Source organism: Sphaerodactylus townsendi, linkage group LG01 (genome assembly GCF_021028975.2).
Source record: "Sphaerodactylus townsendi isolate TG3544 linkage group LG01, MPM_Stown_v2.3, whole genome shotgun sequence".
Lineage (NCBI taxonomy): Eukaryota > Metazoa > Chordata > Lepidosauria > Squamata > Sphaerodactylidae > Sphaerodactylus > Sphaerodactylus townsendi.
The window spans coordinates 23151432-23169742 of record NC_059425.1 but is presented as its reverse complement, the minus strand read 5'-3'; the positions used below and the strand labels follow the sequence as shown (position 1 = coordinate 23169742).

Here is an 18311-nt window from a genome sequence, read left to right as displayed (position 1 = left end):
TTTCCCCCCATATGCCCCTGTGGAGACCTGCTTCCGTGTTCTTTATAGTCTGCACCATCATCACCCCAACATTTTAATACAAATATATAAGGACAGATGGTTTTCCTATTGTCCACAGGAGTAAGCCTTTCCTGTTCGATTTTATGTACGTTTCTTCAATATATTTACCGTATATACTCGCTTATAAGCCGAGTTTTTCAGCCCTGTTTTAAGGCTGAAAAATGCCCCCTCGGCTTATACACGAGTCCTGCTTACCAGCCGGCTCTTCAAGCCTCTGCCGAGGCTGGGGGCGTGGCCGGGAAGATGTCCCTGCGGCTGCACAAGCCGCTGCCCTCCTTCCAGGGTGAAGGGGAACCCTGGCTGTCTGGGCTTCCTCAAACCCCAGGAGGCAGAGGGAGCTCCTTATTTGGGCAGTGACTCCCCCTGATGTCGCCCAAATAAGGAGCTCCCTCCAGCTCCGGTTGCCTGGGCTTCCTCAAACCCAGCAGGGAGGTGGAGGGAGCTCCTTATTTGGGCAATGACATCAGGGGGAGTCACTGCCCAAATAAGGAGCTCCCTCTGCCTCCCAGCTTCCCACCTTCGGCTTATACGCGAGTCAATACGTTTCCCCAGGTTTTGGTAGTAAAATTAGGTGCCTCAGCTTATACGCGAGTCGGCTTATACACGAGTTTATACGGTATACAGAAAGCGCAGGATAGAAATATTTTAAAGATTGCCTTTTAAATATGCCTGAGCCTGCAGTCTCTTTTCTCCAGAAATAAGAGCTGGAACAAAACCATACAGTGCTATATTAATATATACTGACATTTCAAATGTATAACCTGATAGTGTCAGAAGTCCCACAGTATTCATTGGGGCGTCCTACGAGGTAAGTGTCACAGGCTGTCTGCCGAGCAAACCAAGGAGGTGGGCTGTAGTTAGCAAATGTCTACAGTCTTCATTTAACAGGCAAAATAGTCCCCAAAACACTAGGCAAAGCAATGGTCAGAGTCCAGTCTTCGGTTAAGCAAGAAAGCTCACTGGCCAACCAAGTAATAAGAGTCCATAACGCAAGTCCAGAGAGCAGGTCCAGGAAGGCAGAGTCCGGGTGATGGAGTGGAGAGATCAAGAGGGGGGTGCAGCGTGCTGCTTTTGTTTTCCAGCCCATCAGATGTCCCCTTGCTCTCCGGCAAGGGAGGTGGGAACAAGGACGGAGGGTTGGCCATGACAGTAAGTGTGCACAGTGTTGAATATTTGTGAAATCCATCCTATTGAAGTAAAACAATTGAAAAATGTACTGTGGAAGTTGCTTAGGATATCATTCAAAGATGACAGTGGTTCTTGTTAACAAGCTTGGATCAATTCTCTAAGCCACAGTCTCTTTCCTCCCACCTCAAAGCTGCTGGGACTGTGAGCCTAAAATAAGGATATGCTTTTTGGCATGTTATAGCTTAAACATTTTGTAAATAATTGTGGTATGAACAGACTGAGCAAATCACCCTTCCTTACAGTGGGGGGGGGGGGTGTGTGCTTGGATTGAAACCCTGCAGTGCCACCTGCTGGACAAAATGTTCTAGGCTGCATCAAATTCATGTAAAGCTTTTATCTTGGATTATTTTGTACAGCAGTCAGCAGTGTACAAATTGAAGGCTTAATTTCACACTTCAGACCGAAGTGAGCTTGTAATGAAAGTGCACCCCAAAGCATGTAAACTCAAAAGTGAATCATTTTGAGGTCATTGGGTCTTACTTCCTTGTAGCCAAAGACCACTCAAGCCCTGTGTATTATGAACTGATATAGGGCAATGATATCTCCAGCAAACACAAATAGGTAGCCAAATGCTTGCAAGAAGGAGCTGAAAACTTCAAAAAAATTAAGATGATTGGTGGCAGTATCCCAGTTAAACAGGACCAGATAAACAGTGCTAATTAAAACCCAAGTAAAGACACCATGTGGCTGAGAGCACATAGACTAGTCATGTTTACATTATAAATTATCAAACCAGATTTATTCCAAATTTCCAGCATGCTGGTTTTGTGAGATGATTTTAAACTTGTGATTTGTTGTAGGAACATATGTGAAGATGGACTGGATGCCTTTGCCTGTTAAGAGTGGTATTTTCAAATTACCTAAAATGGGTCTGGAGGAAAAGAACATTATTGGTAACTTATTCCTGACAACATTATGCACAGATCATTGGACTCCCTCTCCTCTTTGCCCGTTTTCAAGGCTCCAAACAGGGCTGGCCCACCTCCCCTTCATCTTTGTCACTGGTAATCTATCCTCTGGATAATACAATTTGGAGCAGCCCAAGAGCTAGGAGGTGTGACCTCAAAGAGCATTATCATCGCATCAACTTGCCCATGCTTGAGTCCTATGAGAGCCTTCCGCTAAGATGGATCCTCTGACTGCCTTTGACAAGAAAACCTTTTCTCCATATGAGGAATCCCTCCATAAGTAGAGTCCTTTCAGTTGGAGAAAGTTTCCTTTGGGCTGGCAGAACGTCCACCAGCTTAAGACAGGATGTGTGCCAACATCTTAAGACTTCTTTTGCATTTATAGGTGTTACTGTGAAACACATTTTAAAACAAGTACAAGAAATTTCTCTTGGCAAGGAATGATGCAGGCAGTTGAGCATTCTGAACTTAGGCAGAACAAAAGATGGCAAGGGTCGCCATAAGTCAGCTGTGACTTGACCGCATTTTACACACACACACACATTGCAGAAAAGATTATATGTCATGGGGATATAAGTCCACATTTCTGTAGATTGGAACACCCAGCAACTCCAAAACACAGAGGGTTGAAGATTCCCAATGTAAAAATCAATTGGTTTTAATAAGCTTGTTTGTCTCAGAGACTTGTACAGTTGGAAGGGGACCATCTTGTCCAACCCCCTGCTCAGTGCAAAATCAGAGCATCCCGGATGTGTTTGTCCAGTTGCTGCTTGAAGACTGCCAATGAGGGGGAACCCACCATCTCCCTAGGCAGCTGATTCCACTGCCAAATTAAACTTACTCTTTAAAAAGTCTTAATATCCAGCAGATACTTTTCCACTTGGAATTTAAATCCATTATTGTGAGTTCAGTCCTATGTAGCTCCCTGCCCTCCAAGAGAGCAATCACATCCCCCCCCCCACCCTAATCTCCTCTTTTCTAGACTTAAAATTCTCAACCTTTCCTTCTAGGACTTGATCTCCAGGCCTGATCATTTTCACTGCTATGTTCTGCACCAATTTCATTTGTCCACATCATTTTTGAAGGGAAGCTTCCAGAATTGCACACAGTACTCCAGGTGTGGCTTGACCAATTCAGTGTACAGTGGGACTTTGGCATCTTGCAGTTTGGATGTTATGCCTCTGTTGAAACCACCCAAGACTGCATTAGTCTTTTTTGCTGCAGCATCACACTGGCTGCTCATGTTCAGTTTATAGTCCACGCATATCCTAAAGTCTTGAGAACTATATTTCCCATCTGGTACGCATGCTTCTCATTTTTGTTACCCAATTTGGTGTCATTTGCAAATTTATTGAGTAGTCTCTCCATCCCTTCATCCAGATTATTTATAAAAATACTGCAAAGTACAGGGCGCAGAACCAAGCCCTGGTGCACCCCACTGGACAACTTCCAATCAGATGAAATGTTGTTGACAAGCATGCTTCGGCTGTGGTTCTCCAACTAGTTCCCAGTCCACTGATTATTGTTGAGCAGTCCTTAGTCCTCTAATTTACCCATTAGAACATCATGGGGAACCCTGTCAAAAGCTTCACTGAAATCCAGGTAAATCACAATCCAGAAAGCCCATCACTTGATCAAAGAAGGAAACAAGGTTAGTTTGGCAGGACAAACCCTTGCTGATTTCCCCAGATCATTGAATTGTCCTTCAGATACTCACACATTGATTCCTTTAAAATCTGCTCCATTATCTTCCCTGGGACAGAGGTCAGACTGGCTGGCCAGTAGTTTCCCTCTGACTCCCATCAACACCTAAGGACATTTTTGCTCTGGTGTTCCCTCCCTAACTCTTATTTGACCTCCATGTTGGTGCATTTTTGTGTCCAAATGCATAGAAATAAAATGTTTTGTTTTAAATAGTTTATATAACAGCTTAAATAATAGTTTGTGTATATATATAATAGCTTAAATAATTGTGTGTGTGTATATACACACTGTTATTTAAGCTATTATATAAACAATTTAAAACAAAACATTTTATTTCTATGCATTTGTGTATATGTATGTGTGTGTTTTAAATGTTTTTTGATGCTTGAAGTGTTCTAATGTTTGCCGCCTTGGGGAGCCTGAATTGCGTGGAAAGCATGGGAATTGTTTAAATAAATAATGAATTATTTGCATCTCACATATTTCTTGCTGCTAAGCCATGCACCTCTCAGGCAATCAGCCTTTCTCTCTTAATCGATCCACCTCTCTTATCTTTTTAACTTCTGCTCTACAGAATATTTGTTTGGCTCAAAGTCTGTTTGTGAAATCCACAGGGCATGTTAGAAAGTGCTGGATCTAATGTACTTGGCTTCAGTCTTTTGACCCTAATAGGACTTAGATCTTCTTTCACAGTCCCCTAGCTACAAGCAAGTCATTTCCATTGGGAACAAACTGAACTTTGCTGGCTCTGGAATATTTTAGCAACCAATCTCAGTTGAACAACTGAAAACCAGGCGTGTGTCATGGTTTGAAAATTAAGTGGCTTCAAGTCCTCAATCGAGCACCTAGATCAAATCTCGGTTTTTCAATGAGGAGTAAGGACTTTGACCCAGTTCAAGTTGTGAATATATCCTGATTATATAACAATAGGAAGAGTTTGATGTTTGAAATTTACACTGTGTTAATTTCCTAATACAGCAGTTTAGATCTTCTGTGTAAAAAAAAACATGTCATTGTGCAAGTTATTTTGGGTTGCCAGTGGGATCTTCCCTTTGTCTTTACACATTGCTGCCATCATCTGTAACTGGACATTGAAACTGTTTGCAGGTGGCCTGTCGGTACTGTAAAAATCTACCCATGACATGTTCTCTTTGTTGGCACATTTTGGTAAAGGATTTACGTTTCACATGTGCAGGCTTGTAAAGCGGAATTCAGTTGATTACAATGTATAATAATTAGCCCATTGAACTCTGAACAGCATGCACACCCATTCAAGTTGGCCGGGGGGAGGACATGGAAACTGTGGCAAGCAGGAATTCCCAGGGATGATGCCCCACCTCCATGCCCTTTATATTTCAGAACCACCGATCAGATTTGATTTTACTTCCTTGAAATTGCATGGATGAGACTTACTAGCTGTCTGTCTCGCTCTTCCCTGGATCAAGCATCCATTTCTTGCCTCTGCAAGAATGCCAGTCCCACCTTGGGTGCTTTTGGGCCTCTGTATAGCTGTACCAGTCTGGCAGGCAGCAGAAGGCCGCTTCCCACCACCCTGTGACAGGTGAGTGAACGACACTGATACTGCCGAGGTGAAGAGGGTATGAGGCTGGCCTCATTCTGTAGAGGCTGACTCAGAACTCACAGCCCAGATTCAAATGCGTACTCAACAAAAGGTCCGGGTTGTAAGAATGGGAGGCTGTTTGCCTTAGGAAAGTAAGCACATATCTGTGACCCACACCACAAAAATCCTGAGCTGCACCCAGGAAGGGAGATAGTCAAGTAAATGGAGACATATAAGGAAGCCAAATGGATGGGTCTAGAGCCCTAAAAATCTGTAATGTAAGACCGTTTGCTTTCTGCTGATGGGAGTTTCCTTATACTGGCTTTGATCTATCTGACACTAGCTATCCAATTTGGCATCTTTTGACTGGCTGTTTTGGGTTTTCCAGGCTGTTTTCTACTAGACCACAGCCTCACAGATCAGAAACCCCACAATAGCCAGTTCATTCCAGCTGTGAAGGCTTTCAGCAAATACATTGGCTTCTACTAGTGTGGTATGGTGGTTAAGAGCAGGTGGGTTCTAATCTGGAGAACCAGGTTTGATTCCCCACTCCACCTGAGTGGCAGAGGCTTATCTGGTGAACCAGATTTGCTTCCTCAATCCTACGTTCCTGCTGGGTTACCTTGGGCTAGTCACAGTTCTCTCAGGACTCTCTCAGCCCCATCCACCTCACAAGGTGTCTGTTGTGGGGAGAGGATGGAAAAGGAGCTTGTAAGCCACCTTGAGTCTCCTTACAGGAGAGAAAGGTAGGGGTATAAATCCAAACTCTTCGTCTTCCACTAACTTTATCATAGGCTGTCGTAGGGTAGCTGAACCAGGCCCCATGTTGAGGGGGCCATGTTGGAGGGCCTCCAACCACCAAGCTGCCCTAGTTGCCAGCCACCTTCCCCCTCTCTGCTGCTGTCATCATGACTACAGAGGCAACAGCCGGCAGCCTATCATGATGTGGTGGGTGAGGACCTTGACTGCCCTGCAGTGACTATATTTACTGGCTGCTGAGTCTCAAGCAGCCTCTGGAGCAGCCAATAGTAGGGCAATGGGACAGGCCCTAGTGGGCTGCCTTACTGCTGACTTCTCCAGCTGTTGCCTGACTTCACAACTGCGCAGTCACAGAGATGGCATGGGATGGTGACAGTGGTGTCTCTCCGGCAGCAGCTGGCAATCAGCTGTAAGGCAGCAGGAGGCCCCTTCCTGCAGCTCCACATGCTGATAAGAGACCACTGTTCAGAAGCTGCCCTACCTGTTGCACCCCGTGATTCTGGCCCTCTCCATGTCTTTTGCCTAGTGTCCTGGAATCACTAAGACAGCCTCCTGACTCTACACCTTGTGTACCGCCTCCAACTAATCTTGAAAAAGTGAGCTACTAACTATCAGTAAATTTCCCAACCCAGGCCATAGGTGCCAGTTTCCTCCCATTCACCCGATACAATCCCTGCCCTTGGAAAATCCCTGTCTGCAGGTTTGTCTTTTGGAAATGCCCTGTTAAAAAGTTGTTAGTACCTGCTGTTAGCTCTGTCATCCTTCAGATTTCTGCTCCATCCCTGGATTCTCCAGAAGTCAAAGAAGTAAGTTGGGTCGTGGTGGATGCACCTTGTCCCTGGTGCACAGGCTTATTAACGGATGCAAATGAATGCTAGATGCCATGCATTTCTAAGGCTGCTGAGGCTGAGGTCTGTTCTGAATTGTGAGCAGTAGTGGGATTCAGCAGGTTCGCACCACTTCGGCAGAACCGGTTGTTAAAACGGTGCTTGTAAACAACCAGATGTTAAATTATTTGAATCCCACCACCAGAACCGGTTGTTAAATTATTTGAATCCCACCACTGATTGCAAGGCATATCATCAGACAAGTATATTTCGAAATGACCATTGGTAGTACCCGTGAAAGGTCCTTCTCGGCGAATGGAGGACACCTGAGGCAGGAAACAGACTGGAGTTCAAGGAGCAGTTCCGCCCACCAGGAAGGGGGAAAAAGTCATTTCCTGCCTTTCCGATGGGACAGTGGGAACCACCCACCCACAATATGTCCTCTAGTCCAGGGGAGGACAGATGGTCAAGCATATTCTTGTCCTTTAAGTCAATGGGAACCACCCACCCACAATATGTCCTCTAGTCCAGGGGAGGACAGATGGTCAAGCATATTCTTGTCCTTTAGGAGCAGCAGTGGCATAGGAGGTTAAGAGTTCGTGTATCTAATCTGGAGGAACCGGGTTTGATTCCCAGCTCTGCCGCCTGAGCTGTGGAGGCTTATCTGGGGAATTCAGATTAGCCTGTACACTCCCACACATGCCAGCTGGGTGACCTTGGGCTAGTCACAGCTTCTTGGAGCTCTCTCAGCCCCACCTACCTCACAGGGTGTTTGTTGTGAGGGGGGAAGGGCAAGGAGATTGTCAGCCCCTTTGAGTCTCCTACAGGAGAGAAAGGGGGGATATAAATCCAAACTCTTCTTCTTCTCAAACTCTTCAATGAGGAATTTTGCAGTGAACAAATATGCTGTACAGTGTGGTGCAGAGATCACCGTGCAGAACTAGGGCTTGGGGGCTGGGTTCAGTTCTCAATTCTGCCATGAGTTGAGCCCATCAGCATCTTAGAGACCAGCAAGAGTTTTAGCATATAAGCTTTTGAGAGTCAAAATTCTCTCTGTCAGACTCTCAAAAGCTTATGCCCCCAAAATCTTGTTGGCCTCTAAGGCACTACTGGACTCAAATTTAACTCTTCAGCGGCAGGTAGAGTTATTGTCATGGGCTGGCTGCCAAGGAGGCAGGCTGTAGTTAGCAAATGTCTACAGTCTTTATCTAACAGGCAGAATAGCCCCCCCAAATGCTTGTCAAAGCAATGGTCAACTTCTGGTGGTAGCTGGAACTCTCCCACTCTTACAGTTGATCTCTAGGTGACAGAGAACAGTTCCCCTGGACAGAATGGGTGCTTTGGAAGGTGTCTGGCATTATACCCCAGTGAATTCCCTTCCTTCCCCAAACTCCACCTTCAGCAGGCTTCACTCCCAAAGTCTCCAGGTATTTGCCAACCTGGAGCTAGCAACCTTAACTGCAGACCACCATGACTACCCTCCTGAAATCACTCTGCCAATGGGGTTCATTGGGTGACTGTGAGCAATTTTCTCTCAGCCTACCTCTACCTCACAGGGGTGTTGTGAAGGTAAAATTGGGTGGGATCAGTGGTATACCGCTAGTGGGGACATGTGGTATCCCATGTCCCCGGGTGCACACTGTTTCGTCACATGGGTCTGGGGAGGGCAGAAGCCGGCCTGCTGGAAGGACAGGGCGCTGCAGTGGGTGGCACAGGTGGGTGCTGCCACGCAGGCTGACCCAGGAGCCATCCCCAAGCCCCCACCTTTCCCTGGTTTCCCTGCTGGCTCATATAAGTGGGGTGTGGGGGGGAGCCAGGCTGGGGAGGGGTTGCGGGGAGGCAGTCATGCCCCGAAGTGCCATTTATGCCCGGTACGCCCCTGGGTGGGATAGATCTACATACCATCTTGAAGGATAGCACCTTGATGTAATAATAGCTTTATTTTCATTTGTGGCCCTATTTTCATTTGTGTGTTTGCTTTTTCCTAGTAAGATCTATTGCACGGGGGAGCTGCTGAGGCAGGTCCAGCTGGCCAAGCTCTTCACTGATGACAAACACTTTGTGGATAGGCCATTGAAGGCGAGCCCAGGTAAATGAAAACGCCCCAGCCAGGCTGCTGCCACGCCTCCCCTGAGCTTGACGCTGGGAAAGAGCTTTTGAACCCTGCAGGCCTGCCTGTATTTTGGCCTGGGAGATGTTTAGTTTGTCTGCCTGGTGTAAGACTAAAGAGACTCCTCAGTAGGAAAAATGTAGGTTTATTTTTTCTATGGAAGGATAGAGGCAGGATGTGAGGTCACATGCTCCAAGTTTGTGCCAAGAAGTAAACGGAGGCTTTTATGGCTCTCCACTCGTGTAAGACTTTGTGGGATTCTGGCACATTTCCCCAAATGTCCAGGAATGCCTACAGAGTTCCATACAAACTGCAGGGCTGATCTGGTATGATTTAATCGTCCCTCTTCACTTCATATACTACCCATCTAGGGGTAGGCTTTTTAGTAGAAAGGTATCTCTCATCCACTTAGCTGGTGTTAGCTACCGAGCTTTGAGTTTAAGATTAATATATTTATCTCCCTTCAGGAATACATCAGTGCCAAAGAGCAGCAGCTTATCTAATTGCTCCGGTTGCAAAGGGTTGTTAAAATTACATACACACACACACTAATGCTTCCACAGCTTCCAAGTTACACTGACTCATAAATTACATTGAAATGCTTACCTTAGCTAAATATCTGCAACGTGAGGGTTAACATGAAACAGACTTATCCAGTGAAAGTTGAACTGAAATAAATTCATGTCAACCGTGTCTATGTTTTTTTTAATTTGATTTCCTCCATCCAACCCCAACAAGTAAACTGACTCTCTTGTTTAATCTGGAATGGACATCATTCGTTTGGATCTTACAAAGAATCCTTGCCAACATTGTTTCTGACCTTTTGCATTTCAGCATTTTCTTTGTCATTTTCCCACCCATTATGCAACCAAATTTGTAGCACTGTTTCAAACCCAATTGCAATCAATTCAATCAAACCCAATTGCAATGCCGGTCTCTTTGCTAAAGGGTGGCACAGGACTACTGTCCCTTTAAATTTTCATCTTACCTCAAACAGCTTCTCCTTCCTGGCTTACTATGTTGTTTCTTACTAACTCATATTTCAGTATTCTTGGATCAATTCTTGATAAATTTCTGTTCCTAAAAAAAGAAAGAGGATTGCATGACTGTGTCAAAAGGAAGCATAGTAAGAAGTAATTGCTGTGGTTGCAAAGGGTTGTTAAAACCACATAACACACACGCGCCCATGCAAGCTCCAGTTGCTGGAAACAGAAAATTATTAAATAAGGACTAGTTCAGTCAACAGAGTTGGTACCAAAGTCTCCCAAAAAGGGGGTGGGTCAGAAGGGAAAGAGCAGGGGACAGCAACATGTTGACAGAAGAGCATTTGTGTGTGTTATGTGCTGTCAGGTCACCTCTGACTTACAGCAACTCTATGAATTAATAACCTCCAAACATCCTAAGGTTAACAGCCTTGCTCAGATCTTGTTAGCCTAAGGCCTTGTCTTCCTTTCTTGAGACAATATATTTCATATTGGAACTTCCTCTTTTCCTACTGCCTTTAACTTTTCATAGCTTCATCATGTTTCCTGCTGAGTCGTCTTCTCATGATGGGGCTAAAGTGTGATAGCTTAAGTTTGGTCATTTTAGCTTCTAGGGAGAATTTAGGCTTGATTTGATCTAGAACTCACTTATTTTGGGAGTTGGGGGATGGGGGTGGGAAGTTCATGGTATCTGCAAAATCCTCTTGCAACACAGCGTTTTAAATTAATCGACTTTCTTCCTGTCAGCTTTCTGCATTGTCTAATTTTCACATCCATGCATAGTAATGGGAAATACCATTGTCACAAGACCAGGAATGTGGGGATCCACGCCTGTCTTATAAATCCTGGGTTATTTTTTCCAGACACTCAAAACCGCTGAGTTTTCCAAATATTTTATTGAGAAAAAAAAACAGAAAATAAGAAATGTTATAATACATAGATTTTTCAGCTGTAGTATCGCTCCAGGCAGGTTTTGTTTCAGACCTGGGATCGGGAGTTGCTTTCCCCTGCCTGGTCTGGATCCGAATTCCTTTGTTCCTTCTCTTTGGTTTTTAGGTAAACTCCGTTGCCCCCCTGCTGTAAATCAGCTTCCCTGATCCCCAAGCATTTGGTTTCTAGCTTCCTTTGTGTAATTCAATCAAAGCCTTTTGGTTTCCTATCTGGAGATCAAAGGTCCTTGGCAGGCTAGTGTGAATCTGCCTGATACTGTAACCAGAACAACCCCTTCACAACCATTGTATGAATCACCTTGACCGCTGTCTCCAGTGACACTTCCGTACACTTAAGGATCTTTTCTATCCATGGCTGCCCTTCCCAGTCTCAGTCTCCTTCTGATTTCTTGGTTGCCATCTACATTTTGAGTGAAGGAATAAAACATCTTCAACAATTTAAGTTTCATCACTGTCAGCCTTAAAATTTTGTAATTCCTCAGTAATCATTATTTTCATCATCTTGGTGTTAGCTGTAATCCTGCTTTGGCATTTTCTGCTTTAACTTTCACTGTTAGTCGTTTCAGTTCTTCACAATTTCCTGCCAGTAATGTAGTGTCATCTGCATCTTGCCTTTGCTGGGAAAGAGTGGCGTGTTAATCAACTTAAATAAATAAATGAATCAAATTGTTAATGCTCCTTCTGCCAATTTCCCCTCCATTTTCATCTAAATCTAATCCAGATTTCTTTATGATATGTTCTGCATATACGTTAAACAGACTGAAAGATTGATAAAGAAGAGCGTGGATTCATACCCCCCTTTCTCTCCCGTAAGGAGACTCAAAGGAGCTTACAAACTCCTTTCCCTTCCTCTCCCTACAAAAGACTCCTTGTGAAGTAGGCGAGGCTAAGAGAGTTCTATGACCAGCCCAAGGTCACCTAGCAGGTTTCATGTGTAGGAGCGAGGAAACGAATCCAGTTCACCACATAAGAGTCCGCCACTTAGGCTGAGGAGTGGGGGATCAAATCTGATTCTCCAGATTAGAGCCCGCAAATCCTAACCACTGCACCATGTTGAATAGGTAGGGAAGGACAGAATTTGCTTTAGAGTAAATATGCAGTAGAATCTTGGCCTCGGTGTTACTGCATTTTTATGAAGAACAAAAAGCCCCATGGGAACAGAACAGCTACTTCAATTTCTCTTCTGGCTGACCACAGAAAAGGGTCGCTTCGTTGTGGGAAAGGAAATGGAAGGCTCTTCGGGGTTTGTTTGTTTTTACTGTACATCAGTTACTGCTATGAAGAGTTATTGAAGCAGCACTCTGAGCCTCTACCTGTTGGGTGCCCGTTGGGAGGTCCAAAGCTGTTCTCAGGGGAACAAAAACAAAAGAATAAGCAATGAGGAAGGAATTTTCAATAAGCATAAGCATCAGCATTTTATTGTCATTGTGCACGCACAACGAAATTCACAGCAGCATTCCTCGATGCACACAATTTCAGACTCATACCCCATCCTCACTCTCCCCTTCCTCTACCCATCCCTACACAGCCCCAAACACATCAACACGAAGCCACGGAGTTTAGCTTAGCCACAGCTCTAGAGTAGAAGCTGTCTCTAAGACTCTTTGTCCTAGTTTTGATGGACCTGTATCGTCTGCCGGATGGTAACAGTTCAAAAAGAGAGTGTGCTGGATGAGACGGGTCTCTCAGAATATTTTGGGCTTTTTTTAGGCTTCGGGAATTATAGAGTTCTTCCAAGGAGGGGAGAGGGCAGCCGATAATCCTCTGAGCAGTAGTGATCACCCTTTGGCCAGGAAATCACCCAGATTGGCCAGGAAATCAAGGGGGTTGCCTTCCATCTGGCATAAAACAAGAGTCAGTGGGGCGAAGGGAGGTAGTTGTGAATTTCCTGCATTGTTCAGGAGGTTGGACTAGATCAGGGGTAGGGAACCTGCGGCTCTCCAGATGTTCAGGAACTACAATTCCCATCAGCCCCTACCAGCATGGCCAATTGGCCATGCTGGTAGGGGCTGATGGGAATTGTAGTTCCTGAACATCTGGAGAGCCTCAGGTTCCCTACCCCTGGACTAGATGACCCTTGTAGTGGCTTCCAGCGGTTTTTCATCCATATGCTTGACCTGTTCAAAACACCTTGGGCAAATCTCAGAAATACAACCTGCAGGACTGTTGATGGTTCCCTCCCGTTTTGGTATGGATGAGTTAAGCTGGAGCTGTTGTTGCTAGGTCTCAGAGGCTGACAGAATACCAGAATTTCCTGTTTTGATAACATGTCTGAAAGCAGCACTAGGTTACACTTGAACTCCAAAATACCCCAATGTCCGTTGTTTGAAAACCAGGGGTTATATAACAGGCGGAAAGACACAGAGGGGTGTGGTTAGTGTCTGTTGGCCGAGGCCAGATGAGAAAGCAATTTCTCCATTAAAGGCCAAACTTCCAGCACTATGTAGCAGGAGCTTATCAAACAATCAAACCAGCCCTGCTGGATCAGACCAAAGGTCCATGGAGTTCAGCATTCTGTTTCCCAGAGTTGCCAGCCAAATGTGTCAGGGAACACCTCCAAGCAGGGCAGGAATGCAGACGAACCTCCCCTTGTACTCAAAGGTAGATTCCCTCTGAACACGGAGGCTCCATTTAGCCAATACCTCTTGATGGACTTACCTTCCATGGGTTTCTTGACTCTTCATAAGAACATAAGAACATAAGAACATAAGAACAAGCCAGCTGGATCAGACCAGAGTCCATCTAGTCCAGCTCTCTGCTACTCGCAGTGGCCCACCAGGTGCCTTTGGGAGTTCACATGTAGGATGTGAAAGCAATGGCCTTCTGTGGCTGTTGCTCCCGAGCACCTGGACTGTTAAGGCATTTGCAATCTCAGATCAAAGAGGATCAAGATTGGTAGCCATAAATCGACTTCTCCTCCATAAATCTGTCCAAGCCCCTTTTAAAGCTATCCAGGTTAGTGGCCATCACCACCTCCTGTGGCAGCATATTTCTCCCAAAACACCAACTCAATGCTGCGTTAAATGAAAGCTGTTTCCTTTTATTAGTTCTGTAATTCTTCCCCAGCATTTTCAATGAATGCCCCCCCTGGTTCTAGTAGTATTGTGAGAAAGAGAGAAAAATTTCTCTCTGTCAGCATTTCTACCCCAATGCATAATTTTATAGGACTTCCAATCCATATCCCCTCAGAGGCGTCTCTCTCCAAACTAAAGAGTCCCTAAGCGCTGCAGCTCTTTCCCTACATAGGAAGGTGCTGCAGTCCCTCAATCATCCTCAAGTCGCCTTTCTTCTCTGCACTTCTCTTTTCTATCTCTTCAATATCCTTTTTTTGAGATGTAGCGACCAGAACTGAACACAGTACTCCAAGTGCGGTCAGCACCACAGCTTTGTATAAGTAGACGCATGACACTTTGCAGTTTTATTATCAATTTCCTTTCCTAATGATCCCAGCATAGAGTTTGCCTTTTTCACAGCTGCCATACATTGATTCGACATTCCCATAGAACTACTCAGCTAAAAGCCCAATCCTTTCCTGGTCTGTGACTACAGTAGCACTGGACCCTCTGTAAGCGTGTATGTGAAGTTTGGATTTTTTGCCCCTAATGTGTGCACTACACTCTTGCATTTTGCTAAGCATTGGAACTGTGCATTTGCCATTTCTTAGCCTTACCTCACCTAATTTTATCAAGGTCCAGCTTGGAGCTCCTCAATCCTTTGTAGTTCTCCACCCACCCTACTATAATTGGTATCATCTGCAAACTTGGCCTGCGCTGCCTACTTCCAGGTCATTTTATGAATAGGTTAAAGAGCACTGGTCCCAATATGGATCCATGGGGACCACCACTCCTACATCTCTCCATTGTGAGAATTTCCCATTTACACCCTCTTTGCTTCCTGTTTCTCAACCAGTTTTAATCCATAGGAGGACTTCCCCTCTTCCTTCATTTGCTGAGTTTTCTCCAATAGTCTCTGGTGAGGAACTTTGTCAAAAGCCTTTGGAAATCCAAGTAGACAATGTCCACTGGTTCCCCTTATCCACATGCCTGTTTACACATCCTCAAGAACTCTAGTAAGTTTGTAAGACAGGATTTGCCTCTGCAAAAGCCATGCTGACTCTTTCTCAGCAGGTCTTGCTTTTCTACATGTTTTATAATTTTATCTTTAATGACAGATTCTACTAATTTTACAGGAACAGATGTCAAACTGACTGGCCTGTAATTTCGAGGTCCCCCTAGATCCTTTCTTAAAGATTGGTGTGACATTGGCCATCTTCCAGTCTTCAGGGATGGAGCCTGATTTCAAGGATAAGTTGCATATTAAAGTGAGAAGATCAGCAATTTCATGCTTGAGCTCTTTAAGAACTCTTGGGTGAATGCAATCTGGGCCAGGGGATTTGGTAACATTTAGTTTATCAATGGCTGCCAAGAACTTCTTCCTTGTCTACCACTATCTTTGTTAGTTCCTCGGATTAAGCCTCCTAGAAGCTTGGTTCGGGTGAATTTTCCTCACCTCACCTCTTGGGTGAAGACAGATGCAAAAGAATTCATTCAGCTTTCTGCAATCTCCTGTCATCTTTTAGCACACCCTTTGTTCCTTTGTCATCTACGGGCCTACCGCTTCCCTTGCTGGCTTCCTGCTTTTTTGATGTGCCTTGAAGAACTGTTTGTTGCTGGTTTTGATGTTCACAGCCATGTGTTCCTCCTCAATCCTTTTTGCCTCCCTTACAGCTAACTTGCTTCTCTTTGCCACCATTTGTGTTCTCTCTGGTATTCTTTATCGAGTTAAGTTGGACTTCCATTTTTCTAAAGACATCTTTTTTTTCCTAATAATTTCCTCAACGTCCCTTGTTAACCATGGTGGCTTTCTTTTGGACTGGGGCGCTGCCTTTCTAACCTGGAACACATTCCAGCTATTGAGCTTTGTGACTGTGTTTTAAATAACCTCCAAAGCATCTTGGACATTTTTGACTCTTGATTTTCCTTTCAGCTTCCTGCGCACTATCCCCTCATCTTTGAGAAATTTCCCTTTCTGAAAGGCAAATGTAACTACATTAGTAGTTGTCACTTGTTAGCATGCAGAGATACTGAATCTGACAGCATTGTGGTGTTGTTCCCTATCGGCTCAACAACACTGACTTCCCTTTTAGGTCCTGGGTCCCACATAGAATTGAATCTAGGATCACATCTCCCTGGTTGGTTCTAACCATCTGCTCCCTAACCAAAGTCATTTAGCATATCCAGGAATGTTCTCTCCTTACTATGACCTGAACATGCATTTTCCAGTTTATGGGGATAGTTAAAATAAGCCCATTACCACTGACATTTTGCTTTGTTGGCCTCTCTAATTTCTTTTCCATCTCAGAATCCTCTTGTGCTTTGGTCAGGGGCGATAATATATTCCTAATGTTAAACTATGCTTCACCCTGGTATTGATATCCACAGTGCTTCTGTGGGGGGGGAATCAGCTCCCCCTGCATTGTCTATTTTATGTGACACTATGCTCTCTTTGATGTAGAGGGCCACTCCACCCCCAATACGCCCTGTCCTATCCTTCCTGTAGAGCCTGTAACCTGGGATAACAGCATCCCACTGGTTCTCCTCATTCCACCATGTCTCTGTGATGCCCACTATATCAATGTCCTCCTTCAAAACTTCCTTTCAAAAGGTATAGTTTGCTGGTCATTCGTGCCATGTGAAAAAAATCAGACCTGTTTTGAACCAGGCAGCTGTTAGTGGAGCCAATTGGATCTCTGACGGGTGAGCCAGGCGCTAGCCATGCATGGGACCTATTGCTCCCCTGTCCCCCCACAAACTTTTTTCATCTGGCAGAATTGCACCTTGTCTGACTTCTGACAACCATTTCTTTGTTTCTCCCCCAGAGGTTGTCCTGGAAAACTTGTGCTAGCTGGCTGGTGAATACTCATCACATCTGGTGCAGGGTGGGCCCTCCTCAGGCCCAAGGGGAGGCCAAGCTGTGGGGTTTGTGGAGTCTAACTTTTTTCCTCGTGGGCAGGAACTTGAGCCCTGGGAACCCCCAGACTGGACAGACAGGTACAGTTTCAGTCCCAACCAGCCATCCCAACCTTGACCTCATGCTTGAAAATGGCCATAGACCAATCACATCTGGAGCCAGCTTTTAGAATGGGCTTAGAGAGCAGGGCAACCCCCCTAATGGTGTTTCTGGAGCTCATTGGGCAAGTAAGCATTTTTGGAATTCTAGCAGGGCATAGTGGGCATGGCAACAAAATGGTAGCTTGGGGAGGGGGCATTTGAGGCCAGGAAACGACACCAGGGCAAAAACTGACCTTCCTTTCTCCTGGGCCTGTTGAGTCCTTCTGTATCCCTGACTCTCTCTCTCTCTGATCCCTTTTTAGGCCACAGATCCTCAACAGGATTTCAGATCCGAAACTGCAGTCTTGGGTCCGGGAACTGAACGCAAAGTGGAAGCAGCTGGGAAGGAAGGTAATCCTGAAGAACCAGAACTGGTTGTACCTACTGGAGAGGCTATAATGGGTGAGGGGCAAGGAATGCAGCAGTTTTAATGTACAATTGCAGCTTCAGTCTGGACACTGGCAGAGTGTCATTAAAGCTTCTAAGAGCTACTGCTGTTCCTTTAAATTGTGTCCTTTCCCTTTTTGCTGTCTCTGCTTCTCATCCAGCTGTTGCTGCCATGGCCCCTTCCCTCTTTCTCCCTCTCTCCCTCTGATAGTTCTCTCTCTGTCCTTCCTTCACAGAGCAAGGAAAGAGGAGTGGGGGGTGGGAAGACCAGTAGGAGCAGAAACGCCGAAGCGAGGGAAAACACTGGGGTTTTCCTGATCTCACTAACTGTGGGGCTTTCAGGATCCGTGGCGCCGTAACACAGAGTGTGTCTGCAAGGAAGTCTCTGCCCAAAAAGAAAAGTTCCTTGCTGCAGGGCAGAGCAGCAGTGTGTAATCGGCCAAGGATTCCCAATAAGAGTTGATTAAGGACTGACTAGGGAATGCTGCAGCAAATGCTAGTGTTACCACGCTGCCTGGGTAACTTTTATTTCCCCAGATCCACTCAGCTCTTCATGCAGCAGCAGAGGAGACAGAAACAGGGACCCTAACGACAGCAAGAATAGTTGAAAATAAAAATGGAGTTTGACTGAGATGCTGACCCTGCGTCAGCACCTCCCATAATTCTACAGCGGGTAAACCTCCAGCCAAGCCGAAGCAGCTTCTTCTTACAACAACTTTTATACACTTTCTCCAGCCTGGAGTCCAGGGGGAAATACAGGACAG

The 18311-nt window shown here is 45.3% G+C and overlaps 1 protein-coding gene across 2 annotated transcripts in view; it reads left to right on the top strand.

Annotated features, from left to right (window-relative positions):
• The first annotated feature begins 5116 nt into the window (after positions 1-5116).
• The window catches only part of TREH (trehalase), a 31051-nt gene continuing 17856 nt past the window's right edge, over positions 5117-18311 (top strand). For both annotated transcript variants that reach the window (XM_048511390.1, XM_048511308.1), the window contains exons 1-4: positions 5117-5421; positions 8996-9096; positions 16929-17100; positions 17424-17511. The gene's annotated coding sequence lies outside the window, so the exon portion shown is untranslated. The remainder of the gene's footprint in view (positions 5422-8995; positions 9097-16928; positions 17101-17423; positions 17512-18311) is intronic.